The following is a 7598-nucleotide window of genomic DNA, read 5'->3' on the forward strand; positions in this document are numbered from 1 at the left end:
AATTTATCTCCAAATTTAAAAGTGTACTTCAACCTGATAAGTCCACCTTCGTCGGCCTCTTTTACGGTTTCTTGTGGCATTTCCCATTTCTCCGCGAGCGGCCATACCCTGAAGGCAATATGCTCTTGTACTAAGTCTCTCGTTCCAATGAAAGAGCAGACTGCGCCGAAGGCCCTCTGGCATTCTTCGGCAGCTTCATTCATTTCAACCTTCGGCCTCCGAAGGCCGAAGCTTTGCCAGATAGGGCGCATAATTATACCTTTGATATCTTCTCGTATTGTCAGATCATTCTTCACATAAAACCATTCTGTCATCCAGTCGCCGGGCCATCTCTTCCGAAAGGTTGGCACGGGGCAGCTTGACCCGGACCGAGAAACAAAACTGTAGCAGCCAAAATTATTGTGATACTGTTCTTTACCCCAAGGTTTTGTCTCATATGATAATTCGTGTATATTACAGAAGCTTTTTGCATCAGGCTTCAGACCTTGGCTTCTCACGGCCCACACGAAGATATTCAGCTTTATAATTGCCTCGGGGGTAAGTTGATGGAGATAGATTTCGAATATTTTCAGCACCTCCACAACGAAGCTGCTCAAGGGAAATCGCAGTCCAGCTTTCAAAAAGCTTCGGTACACTACAACTTCATTCTCTTCGGGATGGGGGCAAGTTTTTCCCCTTCGTCCGCCCTCACAATGGACAAATCCCGGAAATACCTTCCTCTCATATTGACAAGATGATTTTCTTTGATAGTTGATTTACCATAAACTGAATGGCTTGGTCGCCAGGGACGATCTTCGGAGTCTTCACCACCACTGTCCACATCATAGCTGTCACTGTCACCAGTATCCTCAGACAAGCCTTCTAGAATCTCCTTGGTGATTTTTTCTGTGTTGGTCTTTGACATCGCTATGAGAAACCCCAAGTTTTTCTCTTCGTCGAGGCTCAGCTTCGTCTCAGCAGCAGTCTTCTTATCTTCGGACATCTTCAGAGATGCTAAAAAACTATTTTCAAAGTCGAAGCTTCAAAACTAAAAGCTTAGCAAATCTTAGTGCACAAGAGCTAAAAATTGAGTGAGTGGGAGCAGTTGGCCAGAGAGCGTATCAAATGAGTTTGCGGTATGGTCGTATTTATACGCCAAGAGCGTTGAAAATTGAAAGACCCCGCTTGTCAGTGAATGTTGCTATTCTAGCAAAGGGAAGGTGTTTTTTTGGACCTTCGGCGTAAAGCCTTCGTCCATGTCGCAATCTAAATTTATTATTTTAAACAAATTAATATTGCGAGGGGCTACTGTTGGGGACCTTCGGCATCCGAAGGTCCTCAAAAATAGGATTTAACAGTATTTCTGGAGTATAATGTGTGAACAGGTATCTTCGGATTCAAGTCAGCATCACAGTAGACCAGAGTAATACGAAGGTTGATACAGGGCCGAAGGTGTGAGCAGGAAAGCTTCGGCGCGGTAGCAACAAGCGAAACCGACTTAAAGATGAAAAGGCTATTTAAACCTCGACAGATTACTATAGAATTATTATCAAGTGTAAAGGGCATGAATGTAATTTTGTATGGGTTGTGTCCCGTGCCTATAAATAGAAGAACAGTACCCCCGTACTGTTCACGCTGACTTGGCATTCGCTTTTTGCGTCACGCTTGTACTGTCATCTCCTCCCGATTGAAGGTACACTTGTAATTCAACGATATTTCTGTTTATGCCTAATAATAATATATAATTGTCCATGCTGTCTTTTATATTCTTCACATTTCATCCTTCGTCATTGTTTAATGAATTTATGAAGGTACGTCCTTCATAACCTTCGTCCGTAAACCATTATACCCTAAGGGAAATAATGCTTCGAAGGACGAAGGACTTTAACGATTAACATTTTCTATGTTGCCTTGTTCTTAACTCATAGCACTTGAGAACAAGTCCCCAACAGGTGGTATCCACTACGCAAGTCAATTTTAGAGAAAACAATAAAACCACTTAATTCATCAAGCATGTCATCCAATCTAGGAATAGGATATTTGTACCGAATTGTGATGTTATTAATGGCTCTACAATCAACACACATGCGCCAAGTGCCATCTTTCTTAGGAACCAAAAGAACAGGAACAGAACAAGGACTAAGGCTCTCACGAATGTACACGCGGTCCAGAAGGTCCTGGACCTGGCGCTGAATCTCCTTAGTCTCCTCGGGGTTGGTCCTGTAGGCAGCACGGTTGGGCAAGCTCGCCCCTGGAATTAAATCAATCTTGTGCTCAATGCCTCGCACAGGTGGTAATCCAGGGGGTATCTTAGAGGGAAACACATCCATATACTCTTGCAAAAGGTTAGCAATAGCCGGTGGCAAAGCAATAGACGTATCATCAATGGAATAGAAAGCATTTTTGCACACTAAGGCATAGCAAAGTCCAACAGAGGCATGTAACTCATCAAGATCAGATTTAGTGGCTAGCAAAGTAGGAGTTTTTAACTTAATAGGTTGCTGATTTTCAGAGTTCAAAACACCTTTTTGCTTAGCATTAGTCTTTTTCTCATGTTCAAAGTGGACAATTTCAGTGGGAGTCATAGGAAGCAACACAATTTTCTTTCCCTTATGCCTTGTCTTGTGACATCTTTTCTTCGGAAATGACGAAAACGTGTCCTTCAAACCGAAGCTTAGAAAGCTTGAGAAACTAGCAAGCGTTGGTGAGCAAGAGCTATAAAATTGAGAAAACAAAGCAAATGGCGCAAGAAGCATACCAAATGAGGTTGGTGCAAGTTCTTATTTATACGCTCGGCACGCCCTGAATTGGAGGGTCCCGTCTGTCATTGACTGTTGCTATTCTAGCAAAGGGAAGGTGTTTTTTCGGACTTTCGGCTTAAGGCCTTCGTCCATGTCGCAGTCTAAATTCGTTATCTTAAACAAATTAATACTGCGAGGGCTACTGTTGGGGGACTTTGTCCTCCGAAGGTTCTCAAAAACGTAATTTAACAATGTCTTCCAAGTATGGCTTATGGACAGGTACCTTCGGATTCATGATAAAAGCGTACACGATGAGAAGAGCATGATCATGACGAAGGTTGCCGTTGCTCCGAAGCTACGCGCAAGGGAGCTTCGGCTCATTCGCGGGAAAAGGAACCGACTTAAAGGAGAAAAGGCTATTTAGTCCTCATAGATTTGTATATAAGTCAATAATAAATGTAAAGGGCATGAATGTAATTTCTCACAGGCTGCATCCTGTGCCTATAAATAGATGAACAGTACCCCCTTATTGTTCACGCTGACTTGTGCTTGCTTTTGCGTCACGCTTGTACCTTTTTGCCTTCTATCAAGCCGAAGGTACTTTTGTAATTCAATATTGTTCCTGCCTTCCCATGATTATATAATTAGAATGAATTAATAATGTTATATAATTGTTTATGTTGTTTCCTATATGCCATATGCTTCTTCTTTTATTTAACATATACTGCGATGATGAAGGTATGTCCTTCATGACCTTCGTCTGAAGATCATTATATCCTAAGGGAAATAATGCTTCGAAGGACGAAGGGCATTAACATTTAACATCTTGTGTTGCCTTGTTCTTAATTCATAGTATTTGAGAACAAGTCCCCAACACACTCATAAAGACCGAACTTAGTTTTAAATGCAGTTTTCCATTCATCACCTAAAGACATACGAATCTGGTGGTATCCACTATGCAAGTCAATTTTAGAGAAAACAATAAAACCACTTAATTCATCAAGCATGTCATCCAATCCAGGAATAGGATATCTGTACCGAATTGTGATGTTATTAATGGCTCTACAATCAACACACATGCGCCAAGTGCCATCTTTCTTAGGAACCAAAAGAACAGGAATAGAACAAGGACTAAGGCTCTCACGAATGTACATGCGGTCCAGAAGGTCCTGGACCTGGCGCTGAATCTCCTTAGTCTCCTCGGGGTTGGTCCTGTAGGCAGCACGGTTGGGCAAGCTCACCCCTGGAATTAAATCAATCTTGTGCTCAATGCCTCGCATAGGTGGTAATCCAGGGGGTATCTTAGAGGGATATACATCCATATACTCTTGCAAAAGGTTAGCAATAGCCGGTGGCAAAGCAATAGATGTATCATCAATGGAATAGAAAGCATTTTTGCACACTAAGGCATAGCAAAGTCCAACAGAGGCATGTAACTCATCAAGATCAGATTTAGTGGCTAGCAAAGTAGGAGTTTTTAACTTAATAGGTTGCTGATTTTCAGAGTTCAAAACATCTTTTTGCTTAGCATTAGTCTTTTTCTCATGTTCAAAGTGGACAATTTCAGTGGGAGTCATAGGAAGCAACACAATTTTCTTTCCCTTATGCATGAAAGTATATTTATTAGATCTACCATGGTGAATAGCATCAGTATCAAATTCCCAAGGACGTCCCAGTAGAAGAGAGCAAGCATCCATAGTCACCACATCGAAATCAGCAAAGTCATCGTAAGAGCCAATAGAAAAATGCACCCTTGCTGTTTTTGTTACCTTGAACTTACCGCTGTTGTTAAACCATTGAATGTGATAAGGGTGGGGATGCTCTCGCGTGGTCAAGCCAAGCTTATTGACCACCTCAACGTTCACCAATTTGTTGCAGCTACCACCCTCAATGATGGTATCTACACGGCAGTCCTTGACGATGAGGAACATGTTGAAGATGTTGTGGCGTTGTCTGTTGTCGTCGTCACTAGCCGTGGCACTCAAAGCTCGTTGCACAATCAAGGCCTTATAGGTCTCGGTCGTTGTTGTACCAAGAACCTCTTCATCACCATCATAAGTCTCTGCAATGTTAGCTCCAACAGTATCTTCATCTTCAACATCAGAAGCACTAACATACCCACCATCACCAGTAGTAATGTATGCCCGTTTGCTGGGGCAATCTCGCTGAATATGGCCAAGTCCCTGGCAGCGGTGGCACTTGATGTCGGAGGAGCGGCCTGTGGAAGAGGTAGTCGTAGCAGGTTTTGCTGCAACACCCGAAGGCACCAAGGACTTGCTGTTGTCGTGTCCCAGTGATGCCAAAGGTGTGGTGCTGCGTGTGCCGCTGGTGGCGGAAGATGTGGATGTCCGTATGCCCGAAGAGGATGACGCCTTGGCTGGCGCCGGTGGCTGGCGTGGCGCGGAAGTGCTGCTCCTCCGCTGTTGATGACCCTGTAATTCTTTTTCTGCCAACATAGAAAGATGGAACAAACGTTGTATAGAATGATAGTCTTTATAATCAACAATATCCTGAATCTCCCGCCTCAATCCCCCATAAAACCTAACCATTTGATCCTCTGGATCCTCAACTACCCCACATCATAGCATACCTTTCTGAAGCTCTTGGTTGTATTCCTGTACCGACATGTCTCCCTGATCTAAGCGTTGCAATTTTTTCGAAGATCATGTCTATAAGAAGGGGGAACAAAGCGAGCTCGCATCTCCTCTTTTAACGCATTCCATGTTTGTGGTGCAGCACGTGTGTTAACAAGTTCATTCCACCAAACCATAGCAAAATCTCTAAATTTACTAGTGGCTTGTCTAACCCTATGCTGCTCAGGAATAAGATGGGAATTAAATTTTTGTTCTACTGTCATCTCCCAGTCTAAGTTAGCTTCAGCATCATAAGAACCCATGAACGGTGGAATAGAGAACTTAATCTTATCAAATGGATCATGGTCTGGTTCATGGTTATGATGACGACGTCTACCATTACCTCCCATACCTTGTCGATTACGTGTGAGGCGTTGTCGCATTGGTGCATAAACATCGTCGTCATCGTCGTCGTCGTCCACAGGATAGTGAGCTGGGGCTGGAGTTGGTGGTGGGGGATGAGCCTCCAGTACGTCCATGCGTGTAACAAGTTCAGCAACTTGTCGATCAAGCTGCTCATAGGATGTCGCCGCAGAGTCCTAGTGTTTTTTAAAAGCTTCAGTCATCGCGCGCATCATCTCCTTCAATTCCATCTGAGAGACACACTCATCCCCTTGTCCTTGTCCATTTGATTCTTTGGTCCTATCATTGTTAGCACAAAACAGAGACAAAAAGGCAACAAACAATGTGAACCCTACAACTATCTGTTAGGGTGGTGGTGGTGATGGTGGAATACAAATTATGAAGCGTCTTACCCCGCTCTTACAAGGTTCTTACCGGCACTGCAGGTGGCAAACGGTGACCGGTGTGACTGCAAAGGAGTACATGTTCTGCTCGAGAGAAAGCTGGAGCTCTGGGAAGGCTGACTATATATATATATATATATATATATATATATATATATATATATATATATATATATATATATATATATATATATATATATATATATATATATATATATATATATATATATATATGGCACACAAGTTAGTAACAGAAAGCAATGCTGAATAAGTGTTCCAAGTACTCGTCCTAGTTGTTGGCCTAGAAAATATAATAGAACAGTTGGACCAAGGCACAAGAAAGGAGGTACAAGTATCTAGGTGCCGCAAGAAAACAGGCTTGGGGCAAAATAATCACAGAGGTGCACAGAACACTGGCGTTTCTGTTTATGTGCTTTTCTTTTTTTTTTTGAGATTTTTTCAAATATTTTTTTATATTTTTCTCTTTTGTAGCAGCACATAAGAAGAAAACACATCAAGTTTCAGATTTTTTTTGTGCAATGACGCGTTCTCTGGAATTTCTACAAGTTTGCCCTAAAATTGGAATAAATGTTTGGAAAATGAGAAGTCCTATTTCCAAGCCGAATTTGGGAATTTTAAAAATAGTGAATCTGGCAAAGCCGAAAGAATCGGATGCAAAATTTAATTCTATGTGATTTGAAAAAAAATGGGCCCGATTCGAGTTCCGAGGCGAAAGTTACGGCCGTTTTAAGTTTGGACTCCGAATTAGGGTTTCTGGCGAGGTGTTGGAAGGGTGGGGGTTCGGTTTTGTGGATAGGGTCGGTTTTAGAGATAGGATCTATTTTGTGGATAGGGTCGGTTCTAGAGATAGGATCTATTTTGTGGATAGGGTCGGTTTTAGAGATAGGATTTGTTTTGTGGATATGGTCGGTTTAGATACAGGATTTGTTTTGTGGATAGGGTCGGTTTTAGAGATATGATCTGTTTTGTGGATAGGGTCAGTTTTAGAGATAGGATCTGTTTTGTGGATAGGGTCGGTTTTGTAGGATGGAAGCGGATGGAACTGCGGACTCTAAAACTGAATTGTGCAAAGGCTAAGGCGATGGTTTTAGGTCAGAATAAACTGATCGTAATTATTATTATTTTTGGCTTTTTGTGGACTATAGGACGAAACAAAACTAATCTAAAGGTAGGATTATACCTCACGGGCAACCTAGAAATCTGATACCAATTGATAGAAGACGCGACCCGATCTTCCATGAGATACGATAACTTGATTGAGTGGAGATCTCGACGTTGATGATCCAAGGCTCCGAGCGAACGGTTCCTCACAATCACTACACCACGGCTCCGTTGGTTATCACCTGTGACACACGAGTGACCTCGCTACGAAGGCTTATCCCTACAAGCGCAATCAAGAACACAAGCAAGAACAGGAAAGAAATGCAACCAAAATTGTATTGATTATGGGATGAGGTCTCACAAACCGATGACGGTGA

The sequence above is a fragment of the Zea mays genome, chromosome 7 (genome assembly GCF_902167145.1).
Source record: "Zea mays cultivar B73 chromosome 7, Zm-B73-REFERENCE-NAM-5.0, whole genome shotgun sequence".
In the NCBI taxonomy this organism is placed as follows: Eukaryota; Viridiplantae; Streptophyta; class Magnoliopsida; order Poales; family Poaceae; genus Zea; species Zea mays.